The sequence below is a fragment of the Mus musculus genome, chromosome 12 (genome assembly GCF_000001635.26).
Source record: "Mus musculus strain C57BL/6J chromosome 12, GRCm38.p6 C57BL/6J".
Classification (NCBI taxonomy): domain Eukaryota; kingdom Metazoa; phylum Chordata; class Mammalia; order Rodentia; family Muridae; genus Mus; species Mus musculus.
The window spans coordinates 5,664,210-5,685,521 of NC_000078.6; the positions used below are offsets into that span (position 1 = coordinate 5,664,210).

At 42.3% G+C, this 21,312-nt stretch overlaps 1 long non-coding RNA gene across 1 annotated transcript in view; it reads left to right on the forward strand.

Moving 5' to 3' along the window:
• The window catches only part of Gm32398, an 86,196-nt gene extending 65,282 nt beyond the window's left edge, over window positions 1–20,914 (forward strand). Inside the window, exon 3 of the long non-coding RNA XR_381224.4 lies at window positions 17,648–20,914. This is a non-coding gene — a long non-coding RNA (predicted gene, 32398). The remainder of the gene's footprint in view (window positions 1–17,647) is intronic.
• The last annotated feature ends 398 nt before the right edge of the window (window positions 20,915–21,312 follow it).

The following is a 21,312-nucleotide window of genomic DNA, read 5'->3' on the forward strand; positions in this document are numbered from 1 at the left end:
CTTTGCCAACCCTAAATCCTATAGAGAGCTAATATCCAATATATACAAAGACCTCAAGAAATTAGACTCCAGACAATCAAATAACCCTATTAAAAATGGGGTACAAAGCTGAACAAAGAATTCTCAACTGGGGAATACAGAATGACTGAGAAGCACCTAAAGAAATGTTCAACATCCTTAATCATCAGGGAAATGCAAATCAAAACAACCCTGAAATTCCACCTCATACCAGTCAGAATGGCTAAGATCAAAAAACTCAGGTGATAGCAGATTCTGGTGAGGATGAGAAAGAAGAACACTCCTCCAATGCTGGTGGGATTGCAAGCTGGTACAATCACTCTGGAAATCAGTCTGGCCGTTCCTCAGAAAATTGGACAAAGTGTTACCTGAAGATGCAACTATACCACTCCTGGGCATCTACCCCAAAATGCTCCAACATATAACAAAGACACATGCTCCACTATGTTCATAGCAGCCTTATTTATAATAACCAGAAGGTGGAAAGAACCCAGATGTCCTTCAACAGAGGAATGAATATATAAAATGTAGTACATTTACACAATGGAATACTACTCAGCTATTAAAAACAATGACTTCATGAAATTCTTAGGCATGATCATGGATCATGGATGGATGGAACTATAAAATATCATCCTGAGTGAGGTCACAAAAGAACATATATGGTATGCACTCACTTATAAGCCAAGAAGCTTGGAATACTCAAAATACAATTCACAGACTACATGAAGCTCAAGAAGAAGGAAGACCGAAGTGTGGGTGCTTCACTACTTCTTAGAATGGGTAACAAAATACTCACGGGAGCAAATACAGAGACAAAGTGTGGATCAGAGACTAAAGGAAGTATCAACCAGACACTGCCTCTTCTGGGGATCCATGCCATATACAGTTACCAAACCCAGACACTATTGTGGATGCTAAGAAATGCTTCCTGACAGGAGCCTGATATAGCTGTCTCCTGAGAGGCTCTGCCAGAGCCTGACATATAAAGAGGCAGATGCTTGCAGCCAACCATTGAACTGATCACGGGGTCCCCAATGGATTAGAGAGAGGACTGAAGGAGCCAAAGGGGTTTGCAACCCCATAGGAAGAACAACAATATCAACTAACCAGAGCTCCAAGGGTCTAAACCACCAACCAAGGAGTACTCATGGAGGGATTCATGGCTCCAGCCATATATGAAGCAGAGGATGGCCTTGTCAGGCATCAATGGAAGAAGAGGCTCTTGGTCCCGTTAAGGTTCAATGCCCCAGTGTAGGGGACTGTGAGGGCGGGGGTGGGGGGTGGGGAGGAGTAGGTGGATGGGTAGGGGCACACTCTCATAGAAGCAGGAAGAGAGGGAATGGGATAGAGGGTTTCTGGCCGGGGGGCGGGGGATTGGGAAAGAGGATAACATTTGAAATGTAAATAAATAAAATATCCAATGAAAAGTAAAAAAAATTATTCTTTTATGCAATTCTCAAACAGTAAATTAAAAAAAAAAAAGCTAGAAAAGATGAGAAATTCACAAGCCTTTCCAAAACTTTTGGAGTATGAGGTTGACCCAAACTCTACTGTTTTGACTACAGAATAACACTGTATGTCTTATTCTGATTCTCAACCAGGTTTATATATCAATGCCTGGCTTTTATTGACATCTCCACTGAGCAATGAATAACATAGAACCTCTTAGATATTTAGTGTGGCCCAACTTGTACTTACCTTATAGAATTTTGCTAAGTTGCTCCTCACAAGGATCTGCCATGCATTCTTCTTAGCTATAGCCCATGGTGCCTTCTATGAAAACCACAGCTTCTTAAGCTGTGAATCCCACACTGAAGCTGGGCTTGGAAAAGCTTGGGCATCAGGGAAAGTTTTCTGAGTGCACAGGACTGAAAATTGACTTTCAATAGGACTTGTAATGACTCAGAGTTACTTCTGGCGATGCTCACCTGTGCCATATCATGTAGTTTCCTTCACTACACTCTTGCTTCTGAACATACATGTGTTCCCTACAACATTCCACAACGTCAAGCCACCAGTGCTAGTTAATACTTCCCCGGGTCACTCTGGCTCAGATCTAAGACTCTTTTGCATGCCATGAACTGTACTGTGCTTTCACTGGTCACACAAATGTCTTCTCTTCAAGAAACATAATGACATAATTACAGCAAAAGAAGACTTCTAATACTTTCCTGTCATTATCCCTCAGTGTGTAAGTATCAAATCAGTATGTCTTGAGATTGAATTGTGTTACAATGCTTAATTTGAAAAACATGTCTTTTGAGTTACTCATTTGAGGTTCATAGGAATTCATTAAGTTTAGGGTTAGGACAGAACTTCCAATAATTTCTGAAGTGGCCCTTAACATACTTAACATACTGCTATTTTATGCTACATATTTATGCAAAGTGGCATTTTCAACATTGAGAACTATAACATAAAAATATTGATCAATTCTGTAAAACATTGATGATATTCTGTGTCTTGAAAGTGTCAAATATTTAGCCAAGGTTTCATTATTTGGATAAAAAAAAAGTCCCCACTTGTATCTCATTAGTATTCATAATTACTTTAATCTTTGATTACTAGCAAAATTGAAGATACAATAAAGAATTGTTTCTATGATTATTAGATTTGATTTGTGCATAGTTAGGCTGTAGTCACTTAATATTTTATTTTATTTTATTTTATGTTATTTTATTTTATTTTTGGGGTGAAAAGGGATTGCACATGGAAAAGGTTAAGCCTTGGTATAAATTACAGATGCTTCTTGGTGAGGCTGTCTATGTGCTCAGGGATGTAAAGTGCTTTAGAAAGAGTGTGCTATGCAGATACTATCGAAAGTCCCCAAGGCTGGTGTTATCACTATCCCCACTTTGCAGATGAGGTCATTTTATTCTGGAGACACACAGACAAAAATCTATTTATATTAGCTTTTCAGATATTTGTAGTAAGTATACTTTCTAACTTTCCAGATTTTCATAATTTAATATGATCTGAAAATAACCAAAGACTGACATTTTCCAAGCCAAGATGTTTCCTTGAAAAGGTGAAGGCTATCTTCTAGAGGGTATCAGGAGGGCCATGCAATCTTGTATGTGAGCTCTGCCTATTCCTCTAATGCATCAGCCCTTGTGGGCAGAACCATCACCTCTTCTTACAATGGGTGGGAGCAGTTGTATAGTGAGGATTCAGTGAGCACACATTGTGATCTCCACACAGTCATGGAGAGTAATGTTTGCCTGTGGTATTTCCTAAGTGAATCAAGAAAGGATGGAATTGGGGCTGAGAAGATGGTTCAGTGAGCAGTGCACTTGCCAAGCATGCATGGGGATAAGAGTTTTGATAAAAGCTGGGCTGGTGTGGTGGCAGCCAAACTGATAATATTATCGCTTGGGAGATCAAGAGAGGGAATCTCAGGGACAATCTGGTTAGCTAGATTAGACAAACCAGTGAACTCTGGCTCAACAGGAGATTCTACCTCAATAAATAAGGACAACTGACAACATCCTCTGGCTTCTACACATGTACCTACATACCGGCAAATACATGTGGTGCATAAACACCACATATACACAGAAAAAAAAAAGATAAAGGGAAAACAAGCTTTTCCTAGATTACTGAAGCACAAGAGATTGAAGTAGTTTAGAAGTTTCTTTGGAGTTCTTGTTTATGATTGATGGAGAATATCTCCTTTGGACACAATGGTTGCCTAACATACCCTATCACACTGGATTAAACAGTAAGAACATAAAGATATTTAGCTATGCCACTGATTTACCCCCAGCACCTTGAATGTACGCCCTTTTTTGCCTTGACTTTGCTCATCTGCCAAATGGGAGTCCTGCTCTCTTATTAGTTCTCAGGGCCATGTGTAAGAAATGAATTAGCTATTATTAACGCACTGCAAACTTCCCAGTGACACTAGCTACATAAATATAGATCGTTCTTGTTTTAAACAAGTGATGCTAAACAAAACCAAGGAATATTAAATTATGAATTTACAGAAGAGATAAATTATGGAGGTAGTTATTATTTAAATTGGAGAAATATTTCTCATTTTCAGCCCAGGGTTCCTTTACTAAGCAATCTATCTTGTGCTTTTAAAAAAAAGTAATTCAATTTACAAAAATTTGATTTGTGTGCAACTTTTTAGAAACATTTATCATGTAAAGTGAGACATCATATGACTAAATTAGAGAGTTTACCAGTATGTTTTGGCTTAGGATAGATATCATTTCCTCCAAGAATGAGAATATTGGCAAATTGATTCTCGCATATCCCTTTCTCAAACCAAGACCATCCAAGTCCAGTTTTGAAGCATCTGGTCCAGCAATTAGTGGTAGCAGTGGAAATACTTGGATGCATGCTTTTGATCTGTCAGGAAACCACCAGTGAGCTCAAAGTTCACAAGGGTTCAGTATTTTCCTCTGGAAAATGAGGTTGGTGGAGACGCTGGTCTCTTCCAGCTTTAGAGTTCATTGCTAAAAGGAGTGACGCAAACTCACAAAGGGCTGGAGCTGGCAAGCTGTCAATGTGTAATAAATCAAAACATCGATGGATAAACAAAGTTCACATTTTCATTTCTTTCCACCCAATTCTGAAAACCCTGAAGCAGAGCTCCAAGTTTACAAATAAGAAAATAAAAAACCAGCTCAGAAAAGCCAATTCTTTTCTTCATTGACTTAACCTCTCCTGGCCATTCGCACACCTATAAGCCTGGTTGGGACGGGGAAGGGAGAGGTGGCTTCCATGGCTCTATTTTGATGGCTGTGTTGGAAAATAGACATGCAGATCAAAGGTCATGCCACACTGATCATGGGAGACTACAGTGACCCTTCACATTTCACCTCCTACCATCAATTACTAGAGTCACGAGGAGTGAAGAGACACTGAGACATGGTGGTGGCTCAGCTTGAGTCTCTCACTGAATTCCCTGCATTTCCCCACACAGGTCAGTGCTGCCCTGGCACTGGATGCCTGTGTCCTGCTTGTCACTCTGCTAGTCACTATGCTAGTCACCATCAGTTAATCAGACTCCATGGCTGAGTTCCAGCCCTGGCCATGGGTTATCCTGGTCTCTGGTCTCTACTCCCCTGGCAGAGAGAGATGTTATCCCCCCCTAAGAGTGGAGGGGGAGTTGCTAAGGAACGTTATTAGTGTGCTGAGGGCAGACCAATCTCACAGAGTTTTTGGCCTCAGCCATTTGACTCTCATCAGAAAAGCATTTTTATTTTTATTTATTTTATTTTTTATTTATTTATTTTTAAGAAAGGTTTGTCAGTGTAAGAAAGCAGGCCCATGAACTAAATTAGAATCTGAATTATTCTGCTCCTACACCACATGTGCATTTCCTGGACATTTTCATCTGTTGTCCTCAAAGGTGGGTGAAGTCTACAGTGCAGAACTTGGCTCTCCAAGGTTTGGGGCTCGTCCTTCCTCCCCTCTTAGAGGCTGGCAGTCTTGGCAGGGGATCTTGTCGTCTGACTTTTGGTTCTGTCTCCTCTCAGATCTTCACTTCCCACAAGAATGAATTCTCAGCGTGTCTCCAGGAAATTAAAGCAATCCATTATATATTGTCTCCCCATCATTGATGCAGGGATAATAGCATTTAACCCACCTTTGCAGTATACTGAGTGGCCTGTCAGGATCTCTTCTTTCAGAGGACAACTTGGAAACACTTTAATAAATGCTCCTTAACTGCAGGCTTTAAAAAATACATGGGGTCAAATGGCAAACTGGTCTGAGATAACTGCTTCAGCAAACAAGACTGGCTGTCATTAACTCTGCTTCTTTGTCTCGTCTCTTCCTCTCTCCAATGATTCCATTTCTCCAGTGACATGCTATGTCCATCTGGATGTATAGTCTTTGGGGGAACCTCGATCCTGTTCACTGCAGATTGTTCATTCTATTCCTGCAAACATTCCTATCTCTTAAGCTGGCAGTGGTGGAGTCGTATGACCCATTGCATCACTAGTAAATAGACTGATCTATGGGACTCATCTTGGTGCTATTGCACAGTGACAGTGTGGGACTGGGTTGATTGCCATCCACTGCATACCTGTACTTTCATTTTCAGTACAATTAGAAACATAATCATACACTTTGGGAAATCTGCTTTTGTACATCAGTCTGAATTACCCATCATTGTCATCTACTAGCTTAATACTTGTGTGTCACTGCTAGTGAAAAGGGAAAGATTCTGTTTCTCATTTTATCATCTTACCTCCTGTTTAGTGAGGGTAAAGAGCAGCAGACATCTCACAACCTAAGGAAGATGATCACCAGAATGTAGTGTGAACCTTTTCTCTCATTTTACAGACAGGGAAATTAAGTGAATGCTAAGCTTTGTAATATCTTAAGTCTGAAGTATCCTCATGTTGTGCAACACTATTGCTAGAGAGATAGGAACACATATCTACTCATTGCAGATAGGGAACTGAGGACCAGCCAAAGCACAGATACCACCAAAGTCCAACTTGAGTTTTACTGGGGTTATGTACAGAACTGTGGGTGAAGGATTACTTGCGGGAGCAAAAATGATTCAAAGACAGCTCTGTCACCAAATCCTCCTCCCCAGTATGGGTGAGAATCCTTAAAAGGAGGAACCATGGAGTGCATTGTACAATCTTCAGGTAGCTCAGCATGTGTGAACTATTCTTCCAGGTAGTTCAATTGTTTTCAGCCTCTCCTAGGCTCAGATTACCTGACTATCAGTAATCCTAACTGCTTCTGTTTGCTTGTGGAGGAGGGACCTAGTGTATATAGTTAGCTTCAGTGACGTCCTAAAACTATTCAGAGTTATTTACTTCCCAAGCTTAATAAGCTTCCTAGTGGGATGGGATAACACTTCCTACCTTAGATATCATCCTGTTGTTTAACTTCACTGAACGTATCCTAAATCTTAAGAAGGTTTCCTCCAAGATGGAAGGTTTTAATCCTGGAGTAAACTGTTAACAACACCCCATAGCTTCATGTCTGAAACTGTTGGTTTGAGGAAGAGCTGTGACATCTTAGGAAGTGCTTCTTGGCTTGTGGAAATATACCTCTATGTCTGGGCCTTTGCAGTTATACCTACCCCTTGTTTTGGCTGGAGTTTTTGCTTCCTCGTCTAGCAAGATAGACAGAGTCTCTTCCATAAGCTCTCGCCATGATCAGGCCTGGTCTTCTCACTGTGATGGACTGAAATCTCCCTGAAACCAAGAGCCAAAACAAACCTTTCCTTTCTTCAGTTCCGGTAGTTTGTTAGGTACAAGAACATTAACTACCCAGCCATCATGAATGTTCTCAGCAGCATTCAATGGTTCTGTTACCTGCATGGAGAGAACTCAATTCAGTTGAGGGCTATATATGAATTTCCAGAAATTTCCAGTCTATCAGCCCTGTGAATATTTTTTCAGTTAATTCTTCTTCTCAATTGATATGCCTGTGTTAATAAAAGCTTCCCACAACCGCCTTGATTAGGGGATTCTCAGAAAAAAAAATCTTAGTCATAAGGGATGCCCATGATACCAGTGAAATTCTAGGAAAATCTTCATATTTTCATATCTTTGCTTTGTAAGAACCACGGCTTAGAAGAGTTGGAAGGATGACCTTAATGCATTTATGACACAGAAGCATGGGATGTGGAAATCTTCTTGCTTTGCTGGAAAACAGTCAAGTTGCAGGTATAGAACAAAACAAAGTCAACCCCAAATCTCTTAAGAAACAGTGATTGAGACAGTGTTGTTCTCAGCACCTGGGATGTGTTACAAGCATTCAACTCTGACCATGCTGGTGGGCTGTTGAAATGTAGGTTTCTTTCCACTCCACAGACAGATCTAGGAACAGGATCTTCAGAGATTATTCAGCTTAGTAGATTCCATGTGTGACACGCACTTCTCACCCCCCACGTATAAAAGGGAGAGGGGGGAGAGGAGAAGGAGGAGGAGTAGGGGAGGAGGAGGAGAAGAAGGAGGAGAAGGAGGAGGGGGAGAGGAGGGGGAGGAGAGAGAGGAGGAGGGGAGAGAGAGAAAGAAAATTTCTTATACAAATAATATATAGAATCCCCAAACAGGTATCACTGTGGTCATCTCACTGACATGGTCGAGTGTGGGGATGAGAGTCATGCCAGTGGATGCCCTTCTTATCTGTTCATTTTCTGCATGGCCACCTCCCATCAGCATCTCCCCAGGTCCACTCGTGGAACCCTAGGGTGAAAACTTCTGACCTCTTTTAACTTTTGTGCTTTGCAAGTGAAATCCCTGAGGTTGGAAGACAAGTATTAGCCTTGTATTTGCAAGTATGCATGGGACTTGACCACTAGATGCATGAAAAGCATTCATCTTTCTTAGTGGGATGTAGAAAACTTTGACTTCAGGAGCTGGAATGATACTGTGAACGTTGATTTTTGCATTTAGGGCAAAAGAAAAAGACTTGTGCTCTCCTTTCAAAGTTCCTTGAGCCCCTTGTCTCTCTCTAGGTCTCAGATGTTTATACAACCTAGTGGGGCTGGGCTGGGCCTACAGGAAGGGATTTTTCTTCTGTGCTAATGCAGGAAGGAACACGGCATTGATCTTCCTGCAATTATAAGCTCAATGTGTTTCCCTTGAATTTTTAGAAAAACCAAAGGTACTTTGCAAGTGCAATAGAGCTTCCAATTAGGCATTTAAGTTCCGCATTTCTGTTTCCCTAATGACTTGACTTGCTCTCTTGCTTTATGAAATGAAAATAGCTTTATCTGGGCGTGAGAATGCTGCTGATTGTATGCTTAATATGCCTTTGCAACAAGCTGCAGTCTGTTTCTAGACTACGCGATGGATGGATAGAATAATACATTTCTTTGCTCCTTTCTCCTACATATTTATGGTTATCTCTTCAGCTCTGGACCTGTATTGACCGAGGGCAGTGCAATCTGGGTAGAAATGACCAGAAGGCTGGGATGTTAAGCCTACAAAAGGAAAACTATTTTTGAAGTGAACCCACTGGATGTAGGATCCTAATTGTGGAGAAGACAGAGTTCTGACCTTGTAAAGTACTGAATAGTAGGAAGTAGCCATGGTGTTGGGGATAGGGGAGAGAAGATGTGGAGGACAAGGAAAAGACATCAGGATAGTCTCTGTGCTTTAACAAAGGAGCTAGCCCTGGGAAGAGGCATTTAATCACAGCACCCAGGAGGCAGAGGTAGGTAGGTCAGCCTGGTCTACAGAGTAAGTTCTAGGATAGACAGGGCTACACAGAGAAACACTGTCTTTAAAGAAGGGAGCTGTGGGAAGAACCTTCCCAGATGCTATAAAGAAAGAATGTTCTGGGTCAAGGGGGAGACTGACCTGACAACAGGGTCAGTGTCCATTTCCAACTTTGTCCTTGCACGTTGCATGGAGATGGCGCCAATTTCCAGAAACTTAGGCATCATTCCTTCGTCCATGTTCTGAAGACATTGAATAGACTGTAGCTCTTAGAGTCTTTCCTATGACTGACAGCACTTTTTAAATGCTTCAGTGACCTCTATTCTTTTCGATGCTCAAATCTTCCTCATCATTCAAGCCACACACAGCCCAGAATCCTCCAAAGACATCTCAGCAGGACTCTGCATGTCTATTAACCCTTTCAGCCTGTACTGTGCTTCCACTGTTGTCCCCTGTGTAATACATGAAGTTGTATAGTTTTCTGCACTGGTTGGACCCAGATCAGTGGCCTAGGTGGCTTACCCCTTGACTACCAAGCAGTAGAAGCACACATGGGAACTATTAGAAGCAGTATAGCCTGTTTTGCCATCCTGAGCAGTTGGGGGAGGACATCCTATGGTTCCCCACTGCTACTGTATGATTGTAGAAACCTTGGCAGGGAAGACCACAGCCACATCCCTGGCATCTGGGTGCTTTGCAGTCTGGGGAGAAAACCACCTCTGCTCTAGTTTAGGATGATCTTAACTAACTCTCTTGTCTAAAGTGCCCTTGAATAGAAGTGAGATTGTAGAGGACCTTGGTCATTGCTGTAAGGCAGCTGTGACTAAAACGTAGTAAGAGGTCTCCCATGGTTCCATTTCTACTTATTTCTGGGAACACTCTGGGCCTTCCTTAAAGCATATCACCTGCTCAGCAGTGCTAGCTGGCTTGCTGATGGGAAGGCCTGCTTTACCAGTCTGAAGGAGACCCTGAGGTCATTGTGTCCATTCCCCTGCCTTCAGGCAGGATTAGTGATAAGCTGGCCCTGCCAGAGGATAATCTCTTCTACTTGTAAAAGCTTCCAGAGCAGTCCTGACTCTCTCTGGAGACCATTCATTGCAACTTTTAACAACTTTCACCATCAGGAAATTCTCCCCCATAGCTATCCTAAATCCCCTATGCTGGGGATTAAGCTCTTTTTCTTATTCTATCCTCTGTAGCCACTGCCAAGACTTAGCCTGCACTGCCTAAGAACTCTGCTGATACCTGAAGATTGTATGAAATCCTGCCTGCCTGTCTCCCTGATGAATAATCCCAGCTTCCTTTTCTCCCAGGCCCTGCTGCCTTCTTGCTTATCACCTTTGAGGCTGCCTTCTGAGTCCCACTGAGGGATAATCTCCCCAGTGGGAAGGGGGCCCAGATGGGGCAAGGAGTTTCATAAGTTTCTAGTCTATCTTAGGTGTACAGAAAGTCTTTCTGGAAATCATAGCTAGAGCAATACCTTTTTGTTGGTGAACCTGAGTGGTACTTGTCTTAGTAATGATAACCCAGCCTGTGAAAATGGCTGCCTTTTATCTTACCAGCTGCCAAATATACTTTGCTCCCCTTCTGAACAAGGAACATATGCCACCCCTACCAGAAATATTAATGTACATCATTTCCTCTGGATCAGTACTGACTGGATCAGTACTTCTAGAAGTAAAGACTATGGAGAGTTGGTATGATCCAGTGTACCCGTGGCTCTCTGTGCGGGGTTTTAGAAAGAAAGTAATCTTGACAACTTAATGGGATGTGGATACTCACATCCCTCAAATAGTGCTCACCTGAGGCAGCGTTACCACCTAGGTTTTGGTGATTTCCATCATCTTTTCTTCTATGCTATCTGACTTATAGGCCTTTATGCTTTCTTTTTTTGTGGGTACCAGTGTCCCTAGCCTATGTTCTCCTTTGCTTGCACAGCTCTAGTGAAATTCTCTATCCCTCCCCCTCTTTTTCTGACATACTCTGCCTCATGACTACCCCAGCCTTGACTAACCCCCAGTTCCTGCCTGCCATAGAGCAATTTCAAAAAGCACTGAACAGCTTCTCAGCATTATTCACATGTTGAAAGAAGTATTTAATTAATAAAAATTCTGGTGGTGGGGTTTAGCTACTGTCCCAATGTTCTGGGTTCCCGAAAGACACACAAACACACACACACACACAAACACACACACACACACACACACACACACACACACACACACACACACACACACACACACAAACACACACACACACACACACACACACACAAACACACACACACACACCCTTTATATTTTGATACACCTTAAACAGTGCAATAGCTGGGCCACTTTCTAACCTCTACTTGTGCAATCCACTTCCTGCCGATAATTCTGAGTAGTTACTTACTAAATTCTGCATTCTATCTTGGTTGCCCTGGACCCAGTTGGGCATCCCTCTGTGCCACACCACTCTCTCCTTTACATGCTGGCTGTATCTCCCTGTCCTCCACTCTTTTCAGGTGTGGTGGTTTCCTCTTCTCCATAGTCTCCCGGTATGATCTTCTCCTTCTTCCTCCCTTTCTGTCCCTAAAGTCCTGCCTCTGTCTGCCCTGCCCAAACATTGACTGCTGGCATCTTTATATACCAATCAGAACCAATTGGGGGCATGGTCCTTCAGTTTCATATTTGTGGACACTCATGTAAATAGTTTGGGGGACCCAAATTAACAGAGTTCAAGCAGCATTAAGCCAAACCCTCTACATTCATAGCCAACATGTGCTTACTTATTAAACAGGGGCAAACACTGGAGTGGGGGGAAAAGCCGGACTCCTCAAGAAACATGGATGAGAGAATTAAAACACAGATATTTTACTTTGTGTTTTATAATTGAATAAAGGCAGCAAAAGGCAGCTCCTCAAAGGGCAAAATGAGTTTGGTGGGGATTAAGTATAGAGAACATGGCTAGGGCGTTAGCAGAGGCTTCCTAGGGTAGGTTGGATTGCATGGGTCTTGGGTACAGGTGAATGTTGGCAAAGGTAGTATAGATGGGTCTCCTAAGGAAAGGAGAAAAGAGGCATTCAATTGGCTCATAATCCCAGTTGTGTTCTCTCCATAAACTGTACCTTCCAGTTCTTTGCATCTGTTTTCCAGGAGAAATTTCTCTTTTATTTTTCATTAATAAAAACAAAATATCCAGTGAGTACCTCTATGGTGGAACTATTCCAACTCAGGGGTTCTCTGGGACATTCTACAGATAAAGGTGGGTTGTGATTGATTGAAAATGCATGGGATTTTCATTTTCTTGGTCTGTTTTCTGGAATGGCAGAAAGTATCTAGACCTGTCATGTCCTGGGTCCAACTTGTCTCTGACTGTTGACCAGTATTTTTGGCTTGTCCCACTGTTCTGTGTGGTAGCTTTATTGTCTGTATATCCTTTGTATAGTTAGAAGCATTATTATAAACTTTGACTTTTATGGGTAATAATCTAGGCAAAGCTGTACTTTAGAATACTACATAAAATTTTTAAGATAGTCTCCAAGACTCTCCAAGAGTCTAGCCAGAAAGGGAGATTATGATGTGACAGTCACTCAGGTAATTAGATTACTTTTTTTTAAGGCAACATTGACTTCAAAGCTGACTGACAAGAGAGTCAATAGTTTATTCTTTCTAAAGATGAAAGATACTCTATGTATATGAGAGATTCACTTGAGGAGGATTCTTTGCTTTTAGTTTTGAAGATGGAGGACTCATGGTAAGGAATGAGAACAACATTTTGGAGCTCATAGAAACCTTAGTCTTATGACCCTTAGGGGCTGAAATCTTCTTGCTATCGTGTTTAATTATGTCTTGCCCATTCCAAACCTCATGGTGAAACTTAATACCTCGTGTAAAGTATTAGAATTAAAATAGGAGAGTATCATGTCTCCTTTTGAGAAGGGGAGTGGTGCTGTGGAGATAGCTTAGTGGGTTAAGAGCACTAGAAGACCCAGGTTCCATTCCCAGCACCTACATGGCAGTTTACAGCTGTCTGTAACTCCAGTTCACACAGACATACATGGAAACAAAAGTCCAATACACATAAAAAAACAGAAGAAGAGGGGCATAGACCAGGAAATACATACACCCAAGCTTCTTATCTTTTGTCATGCTCTGCTACCATGGGATTATGTTAGCAAGACCAGATGTGGTCTTTTGGCTTTGGACCAGAACTCTTGAGGTAAAATAATCCTCTTGTCTTCATCCTTATAAGTCTCTGATGCTCTGCTATGAGCAATGGTAATTAGACCGTGACTTTCTCACATCTCAGAAGACGGAGGAAGACTTGAAGTCCTAGATGAGAATGCAGTTATTTTGGAGTCCTGATTCTAGTCTTATAAATTCTCAGCAGAGCACTAAGCAATTCTATGCTCAAACTTCTGGTCTACAGAACTGTGAGCTAATAAGTGGGTGTTGTTCTCAGCTGCTAAGTTTGTGGCAATTTGTTTTTCAGCAATAGAAAATTAATACACGTGGGAACACAGAAAAGTAAACATGAAAAATTCAATAGTGGTAAGTGTTGTAGAGAAGATTAAAATCCAGCATTATAATGGAGCTTGCTGCAGTCTTCGACCCACAGAGACAAGAACGACACAGACACCAAGACGGGTTCATGCAGCTTCTGCTTTACTTGCAGCTTCCTCCGCTTTACTTGCAGCTTTCTCAGCAGCTTCCTCCTCTTCCTTCTTTACTTGGGGCAGGGTCTACTCTTATACAGTAGCGGCAACTGACCTCATCTCGCTCCACACCACCTCATCCAATCAGAATCACACACGCTCCAGGCACGAGCTCAGGACGGTCACAGATAGGCTGACAGATCCAGATCAAGAGGAATAGTCTAACTTGGCAGGCAGCTTTTGCATGCAGTTTCACTGTGCATGTTCGGGCAAGGCAGTAAACATGTGGGTTTCACGGGGCCTGGCAATGGGCCAGGGCGCCATCTTGGCCCATGTGGCTGCACCCGCTTCCCACAGGAGCTTGGCTCTATGGCCACATTAGAAGCAGTAGTTTCAGAAGGCCACACTGAAGTGATGCTCAGACTGAATGACAGCAGGAAGTCTAATGAAGACAAGAAGCAGACCATTGAGAAGTGGCTCAATATACTTCTTCCCCAGATGTATGTGTATGTACAAAATGTGTATGACCATTCCCCTTACACTCAGACTGAGGTGAGCTTGGCAAATGCTTGTAGACAGATAATGCTAAAGTTTCTTTTCAAACGTTTGTTGATAGAACTGACTCTGGCCAGAAACTGCCATGTGCTGATTTGATTATCCATCCATCTCTTAATTTGTTCTATAGGCACTTATGGAACATCCCATGTGCCCATCTTATACAAGACTGTCGACATCAGTTCCCATGGGCAGTGTATTTGAGTCTACTTCCTCCGTGCTGAAGCTCTGTCCTGTTTCAGGGCAGAGCTAGGAGGAAGGGCCTCGAGAGGTACTTCACTAATGAAGGTGAAGATGATATTATCTCTGGAGGAGGAAAGGGAGGAGTCTTCTTTTCCTTACTATGCAAGGACAGTGAAGGTGTTCTGTAAGCCTGGAAGATGAACCTCATCAGACACTCGATTAGTGGCTATCTTATTCATGGATTTTTGGTTTCAAAAACATGACAAATAGATTTCTGCTAAATAAATTGCCTGGTCTTTGGAGTTTTAAATTATTAGGTCCAACTAATAGAGATACCACAACAGGCAGGCACTGGTGGACATTTCCTGTGATGAACTTGACTGTTTCTGAGGATGAACTTTTCTGAAAGAAAGAAAGAAAGAAAGAAAGAAAGAGAGAGAGAGAGAGAGAGAGAGAGAGAGAGAGAGAGAGAGAGAGAGAAAAGAAAGAAAGAAAGAAAGAAAGAAAGAAAGAAAGAAAGAAAGAAAGAAAGAAAGAAAGAAAGAAAGGAACTAAAAAATAACAGATAGATACAAAGTGAGTTCCAGGACAGCCAGGGCTATACAGAGAAACCCTGTCTCGAAAAACCAAAACCAAACAAACGAACAAACAAAAACCAGATAGAACTAAATTATTTAAAGGAAATTAAGAAAACTAAGTGTGTGTATTGAGAGATTCACATAAGGACTAACTCCAAGTTCTGAAGGTATAATTTAATGGATAAACAAATGTAGGAAACAATAACTTCTGTGCCTCTGGCTTTGCTGAGTTCCATTCAGTTTCCCCTCTCTGAGTGTGCATCTCCCAGAGAAGGACTGCAGGAATGGCCAGACATTCAGCAAAAGGGTTTCAGGAGAAATCAGCTCCAGTGTACACTTCAGGCACTGGAGTTGACATGAACCCATTTACATAAAGGCCATTCCATGTTAGAGGGTGAGATGACAGAGACACCAGCTTAAGAACAGGGAGAAAAGGGAACATGAGGAACTGTTGGGAGACATAGTCTACAGATGTTTGCTGGTTGAGAAGGAGGATATGATGACTAGTCTTCATTATCCATTTGATAGCATTCAGAAACACCAATTACCATGGAACACAGATCCCAGGACACATTTATGGGGATGATCTGGAGTAGATTAACTGAGACAGGAAGAGCTACACTAAGTGTGGGTGATGCTATTCTATGGGCAAAGGTTCTGGGACTGTAAAGAGGAGAAAGCGAGCTGAGTACCAGCATTCATCTCTCCCTGCTTCCATGGTTGGGTGGCAATGTGACCAGCGAGCCATCTCATGTTCTTCCCATCAGGAAGGGCTGGAGGCTGTATCCCGCAATGGGGAGACAAAATCCTCTCTTCTCTAAGTTGCCCTTTTGAGGTATTTTGGCACAGCAACAAGGTAAGTAACTAAAATAGAGATTGGAAGTCAGGGAGCGTGGGCTTTGTCAAGGTCTTTGTGTATGTGGGTAATTGGTTGGCTAGAACTGGTAGTTCACTATGAAACATTACGGGTAAAGAACAAGAAGAGAACCATTTCAGGAAGGTAACTGAAAGCCCTTGCTGGGCTGCAGTTCCAGGGGTGAAGGGTATTGGTACATGGGCACTGATAGTCAGGAACATGAACAAGCAAAGAGAGGAGAGAAGGACCTAATGTCCAAGAACCAAATTCTAAAGATAAGAAAAGCTTACAGAGAAATTAAGTTGAATGTATGAGAATATGGTACGCTTAGGCAAAACTTGACTTTCCTTAGGGAGCATCAGAGGGGCATTCTGGAGCACATGTGATGCTATTCAGGGGTGCAGGAGACAGCAGGGAGCCTGATCACTGCAGGGAGGGACAGGAGGTGCCCAACTGACAATGTTTGGGCTTGCTATAGGGAGGAGGGGAGGGGTGACTTAATGTCTGTGACTCTTCCTGTCTTTTTTTTATTTTTAAGAAGTAAAATCCCAGCAAATAAAATGCTACCAGGAGAAATCCTGCAGTGTTGGGAGAGGTAGGGGTTATGGGAGAGAAGAGGAAGCAATGGGGCTAAGTGAATGAGGAGGAAGCTATCCTTCCTTATTTTCAGAAAGAATAGCGGGTAGGGATGCAGGCAACAAACAAGCCTGGGTGTTGTTAGTTGTGTCTTTATGTATATGTATGTGTGTGTGTATGTGTGTGTGTGTTTATTATGTTGCATAAATGCTATATGTGGGGTTCATGTGTTCATGTATAGTTTATGTGATATGTGAGTATGCATGTAAATGTGTGTGTGTGTGTGTGTGTGTGTGTGTGTGTGTGTGTGTGTGTGTTTGATGTGAAAGGCCCAGGGATCTGCATTTGTTATGTTCTGTTTGTTATGTGACATTGGAGATGTGGTTGCCTCTTGTGAAGCCTGTGGGAAGTAGTAGAAAAAGAGGTGGATAGGTGGAAGGCTGCATAGAGGGGGAGGTTTTCTAGAGGGGTCCTGCATGTGTTAATTCCATGTCATACCTAGCAACCATGATGGGCCAATTGCTAGAAGTTCTTCCAAACCTAGAACTGAGCTGGCCAAGGAGACCAGGGCTTTCATCCCCAGGCATTTCCTAGGCCACCAGGTTAGAAGCAAGTGCTGTGACAGACAGCAGCCTGTAGTACCATTTTTCCATGAAGCAGAGGGTGGGTACCACCCAGTAAGCCAGTACTGCAGGCACCTGGGACCCTTTCTGTCCCTGTCTTATTGTTGCTTGTCTTGCCACCTGCTTCCTCCTCTTCCCCAAATCTGCCCATAAATAATTAATGACTGCAGCAGCAGGTTCCATTCCTATAATTGAAGACACTCTCTTGGCAGCTTTGAGTCACTTGTGTCTTTTTTAGTTTCACTAGCAGAGCTGCTCACCTTGTGCCTAAACAGGGACTCCAGGGAGTCTATTCCCGAGAGCCTTAGCGTTTCGACAGGCCAGCCATCCTGACCACCACAGACGTCTTGACTGCTAAGCCTGAGCAGTCTGCAGATGAAGAAGTCTTAGATGGTAATGTGGGAAAAAGTTTAAACGAAGGGTAAATGTCAGAGTCTACTCAAGACACTAGCTGAACTCTGTGTACGCAGGTGCTCTGAGGCCAGCAGCCCCAGGAGAAGCCGCAGAGCCTGAGGAAGGGATTCTGGAGAATGTGATGCACTGGGAAACACCTTTACAGGTGAGAAAAGGAGACCAGGACAGGAAGAGGATGGTTCCAAATACACACAATCACTTCTACTTCTTCGCTATCTGTAGAGGGGCACTGTGTGACTGTGTGTAATCCTTCCTCGTGCTCCATTGGAATCAGTGTCAGCCGAGAGAACTACTGGTGGTTTTCCTTATTATCTGGACTTATGTCTTTCATTTGTTAAATTCATTTATTTGTTTATTTATTCGTTCAGCAATACATACGAAGACTCTTCTTTCACCCCTGAATCTGGCTTGTTCAGAACACATTTTTTTTATTTCTGTAAATTCTGAACTAGTCACCAAGAGCCAAAGGATTTTATACGTTCAGCACTGCCAAGAAACCTCTCTTTTGTTTTTGAGTATTTGCTGGCTCTAGCTTACCAGCGTATTCTTGGCACTGGCATCCCGCTTAAATAAGTTTACAAGTCTCAGTGGGATAGAAAATGAAGAGCACAGGAAAGCACTGGCTGCCTTAGAAGACACAGAAGGAAGGAGAGGGTGGGAATGGGAGACCAGGGCTCTGTGCAGGATTCCTAATCCGCACAGTTGCTGAGCACAGGCCACATTTGAGATCGGAAATGCTGAGGAGCCCACAAGCTTTGTGGATGGATGGATCTGACTTCTCCAGAAGAAATAATGCTGAATGAGCTTGTGGATTGGTCTGTTACACTGCTTACTTTTCTCAGAACTTTGACTCAATTCCTGCCAAAGCAACTTAAAGATTCATTTGGGTTTACAGTTTGGGGGATGCAGTCCATGAAGGCAGGGGAGGCATGGGGCTATAAGCACAAGGTAGCTTTGTGTCCATGTTCAAGAAATAGAGAAAGATGCATGCTGGAGCTCCTTAGCCTTTCTTATCCCACCCTCTCTATTTAGCTTGAACCCCCAGCCCATGGGATGGTGCTATCCATGCTATGGTGGGTCTTCTTTCTTCATTTAAACTTCTCTGGAAATATCGTCACAGGTGTACTCATATATGGGTTTCTAGGTGAGTCCAATTTTAGTCTGGTTGACAATAAAAATTACCTATTTATTGTGTGTGGGTGTTTGTTTCTAAAGAAGTATGGATTCAATGCAGACAGCCTCTTTTCAGAGCCGAACAATATTTGTTCTTTTGGCCAAGGATTCTAAACTCATAACTGCTCTTGGTATGATGCCAAAGAGAGGCTATCATATCATTCTCTACCATGTGACCCCAATGTATAAAATGAAGGCCTCATCTGGTCATTTGATCTCCAAACTCCTTTCTATAAAGGAGGGTATTTATCTCAATAATTCTTGGTGCAATTGACTTAGGACAATTAATATAAGCCTGATGGAACATATTTGCTGGAATGTCAGGAGGCTCAGTCTATTCAATATTTATCAACAATTTGGATGGAGGGAGATGGCGTGCTGCCATGGTTTGGGGGGAATTGACAGGAGTTGGGAGAAGCCATGCTTGTGACAGAATCAAGAGTTGAAAAGTTTGAAAATGGGCCTAAAGTCAATAGATAAAATGTTGCTGTTTTAAGCAAAACACTCATAATTGTATAAATACAGAGAGGTAATCCTAATCCATAAGCAATTTAAGTGAGATGACTTAAGCGTCTAAGTTCAGGATGTACTGCATTCATGTATATTCATGTTCATGTTCATGTATTCATGTTCAATAAATATCTATGGTCCCTGGCATTCTTCCAGGGGTGAAGGATACAGCAGTAAGTAATATGACATCATTGCTAGGTGGTTTACATTCTAATATGTAATGCATTACAATGTGAAGCCCATAGCATGCCACACAAAAGAGTAGGCTCTATGATACAAGCCAGCAAGAAGCAAGTGGTAGAGGTGAAAGGTGAAGCAAGGCAATGAACAATGAGACTACGGGTCACCATTTATCTATTTAAAGCAACTGTGTGGCATGGCTGCGACAAGCATTGAAATCCTGAAGTTTATGAAAAATGTGTTCCACCAATCAGAGTGCTTCATTCAGAGGTTTCTCCCTTTGTACATACCCTGACCTCACTTAACTGCAGGGCCATCCATGAAGGCCATTCTATACCTTTCCAGGTTTTCTGACCTTGGCCTCATTTCTGCAATTTTACATCTCTGGCTTTCGTGAGTCACTGACCGTGCATGGAGCCCCTATCACAGACCACTTCCAACATTGCCACACGGCAGATGCTGAGACTGGCTGGATTTCTTCTGGCCACTGTGGGGCCACCCACCGTGACCGTGATCACTGCATCACCTTGAAGTGTCCAACTTGACCTGTCCCAGTTCTCTTTCAAAGTCCTCTTGTGGCATTGGCTGCCAGATAAGCCTCAAAGGGAACATTTTTCTGTTTTATTAATGTTCTTACTCCTAAGTTTTGCACAGTGTGTGGGATAAATGCTAATTTTTGTAGGTGGGGGAAAAACTTTTCTCCAAAACTTCTTGCAATTTTATTAATAATGTAGCAAATGAGACAACATATTCTGAGGGCTTAGAGAATCCCAGGGAGGCATCCTGGGCCTCTGAGCACCAGCGCTGTTCCTCCTGCTGTCTCTGTCTCTCTCTCTCAGGCAGGGAGCTGCAGCACCGAAGAGCAGAGGGCAGGGGAATTATGCATGAGCAGAGAGAGAAGATGATGACCTTCTGTGTTTAAAGGTTAAAACGATTTCTTGGGAAATGGAGCAAACTCACTAATCAGAGGCTGTTCTGAATTTTTCTGCAAAAATTAGACCTAGTGGCTCTCTTCATTGCTCTGTTTGAGTGTATATATGTATATACATGTATATATAAGACAACCAAATTATGTTAGGCATAATCTATTGAATACCTACTGTGTTCCAACCCTAACATAAGTTACACCAAAAAGATAAAAAGAAGTACATCAATGTCTTTGGCTACTGATAATTCCAGTAACCAGAGTGCTCAATTAGACAGTTTTTCTGCTTCATGTGACTTAAAAGGAATACAGTAGTTATTCCAGGAATTTACTAAAAGGGAAGTATGATTAGGGCACATCACAATGGAGACCCCCATTTTCACAGCCGTGGTGCTGGTGGTGAAGCTAAGCTCAAGATGAAGATGATGGACACAATGAGGTGAATTCTTGGCCTTTACGCTGAATTTATAGGCGTCAGGGCTTAAAGCATATCTCATTTACCCACTCAGTGAGCATGTTCTGAAAGCATCCTCTGTATTCAACACCGTGGAATGCACTGGACAGTGAGTACAAAAGATGACTGTCCTTCTTCTAATAGATAAGTAGATATTATTTATCTATTATTTAATATACAAAGGTTATAGAGGTAGAAACTGTTTTTATTTTGTTATCTTCTATATTTCTAGGATACAGAGAAGTGTGGCATTTATATGACTATCATGTTTGATGAATGAACGAGTGAGTGAATGAATAAATTAAATAAATAAATAAATAAATGGCTTTGCTGTTTTAATGGATGAAAGGGAGGTAGAGAGGGAAGTGTGATCACACACATATGTCATGAAGTGTGTGTATTGGGGTGGGTAGGTGGGTGGGAGTTAGAGTACAGTAAGCATGGAAGAAGGAAAAAGATGGAGAAATTCCCACTGGGTA